The 2,073-nt window shown below is 46.9% G+C and overlaps 1 non-coding gene across 1 annotated transcript; it reads right to left on the bottom strand.

Annotated features, from left to right (window-relative positions):
• Window positions 1–372: 372 nt before the first annotated feature.
• LOC142427070 (small nucleolar RNA SNORA62/SNORA6 family) lies at window positions 373–523 on the bottom strand. Its single transcript, XR_012779901.1, has one exon. It is a non-coding gene; the product is annotated as a small nucleolar RNA SNORA62/SNORA6 family (small nucleolar RNA).
• Window positions 524–2,073: the final 1,550 nt, after the last annotated feature.

Here is a 2,073-nt window from a genome sequence, read left to right as displayed (position 1 = left end):
AGTTCCCTTTGGGTAGATTCCCTTTATAAGTAGTACTTCATGTTTTTTGTGATGGGCCAGGAGTATTTCTTGGGGTATGGTTTTGGATAGTTTGATTATGATGTGTCTTGGAAGTTTTCTTTTGGGCTCTAGCCTATTTGGGATTCATTGAGCTTCTTGAATGGGTAGCTCCTCATCTGCTATGTGTTAAGGAAGTGGACTGGCAATAAAACCTAAACAATTTTCTGACTCTGGGCTTTATTTGTTTCCAGGGCAGAGAGCCTCTTCTTGTTCTGAAATTCCAAGCATTCGTGAATTGTTTCTCTTGATGGTGTCCCAGACAATTCTTAGACTTTTCCCACTTCCGTCATCATTTTTCTTTTTCTTTTTTTCACATGTGGCAGCGAGTACTATCAAACTCCAGTCATCGAGGCAAGCTCTACTGGTGTTAGCGAAAATCCTGCCTGTTAATGTAGCCACTTCTGACACTTGGAAGTTCACCGGCCAAGACTGGCCTCCCCCCTGAGCTTTAATAGTGTGCAGTCGTCATCAATTTCTCATTGTTATTCAAACAGATTGGTTTGAAGCCATTTGTCTTTTATTGATTTTGCCTTCCCTTCATTCAATTCTTCCCCTTAGTTCTTTCAAAGTGTTACATATTTCCAAAATTTTACTATTAAGCATCTTAGAACATTTCTAACTTCTGTTTTTGTATGCTTTCTAAGTATCTGTTGTTATTTTGTTCTTGTAACGTGTTTGGAATTCTTCTAGAGGCTTCTACATTTGCCTGGCATTTTGTCTGTGTTTCCTTTCATCTCTTAGATGACCCTATAAAGGGGTCTCCAAAAAGCACACGGGAAAATGGAATTGAAAGAGCATGGGAATGTTCCACAGGCATTGGGAGTCCCTGCGTATATGTCTTCTGAATCCCTAATCAAATAGTTCTATTGCCATTTTTGATCACTTACTTGAGATAGATTGTGATATGAAGCTGCCATTTGTCGCTATCATGACACCACGTTGTAGTGTTTTGTATTTATCCATTAGTGTATTGTATGTACTGATTTATTGCTTGTTTCACGGATGGTTTGTCTCATTTGGAAAAAGCTATCTGGGCGGGCAAGGCAGGTGGACTAATCTGGGTCACTAATGTGGTAGGACTGAGGGATTCACGCTCGTCTCCACGTGGGACTGCCATGTGCCGAGTAGGTGCTGACTCCCGGTGCCCCTGTGCACAGCAGAATGCAACTCTGCCGCGCCATCCTCACAATGGCTGCTATATGGGACCCCACTGTTGTAGCCACTGTGTCCGTCCAGCTTGGGGAGAGTTCCTACTTTTTGCTGCCCTCCGGTGTCCTTCTCCGGGGACTGGTCTCTCCTGACAACATGTCCAAAGTAGGTCAGAGGGAGCCTTGCCATCCGGGCCTCTAAGGAGCACTCCGGCCAGCCTTCTTTCAAGGGTGCTTTGTTTGTCATTCTCACCATCCACGGGACTTTCAGCATTCTTCTCCAGCCAGGCCAAATGATCAAGAGGCCAAGGATCAGAGAGAGGGCCTGCCGGTCAGCATGGCGGAAGAACTCGGTCCTGGGGAGTCCCTGATCCTGAACTCTACCCTGTTGCTTCCCTCACACGCCCCAGAGCCGTGAATCTGGCCGGTGAGCTCTGAGTGGCCACTGGGATGCATTACAGCCTGGCAGAGAAGAAGGAAGCACCCTGGGAGGGAGGCATGGTGTCAGAATTGGTTATAATTCAAAAAAGCAAGGGGCGGGGGTGTCAGAGGGTAGGGCTTATCACCTCCTAGGAATCCTCCAGGGCTGCTGATCTTGGTTCTCTTTGTTCCCTCGAGAAGGTAGACGAAACTGGGCACCACTTCTTTTTCTTTGTTTTTTTTTTTTTTTTTTAAGCAGGAGGGGCGCTTTAGACTCTCTCAAGGAGGAAGACCTTCCCAACCAAGAAAGAAAGCCCAGAAGGCATCTCAGAGCGCAAGAGACGACGATGTGGCTGTGGGACGGCAAAGCTTCCAGCAGCTGAGAGACGCACACCGAGCGTGGCACCGGTGGACGAGTGGCAGGCTGAGGACCATGCATGTGACA

The sequence above is a fragment of the Tenrec ecaudatus genome, chromosome 14 (assembly GCF_050624435.1).
Source record: "Tenrec ecaudatus isolate mTenEca1 chromosome 14, mTenEca1.hap1, whole genome shotgun sequence".
In the NCBI taxonomy this organism is placed as follows: Eukaryota; Metazoa; Chordata; class Mammalia; order Afrosoricida; family Tenrecidae; genus Tenrec; species Tenrec ecaudatus.
The sequence above is the reverse complement of the archived record's forward strand: the minus strand, read 5'-3'. Positions and strand labels throughout refer to the sequence as shown.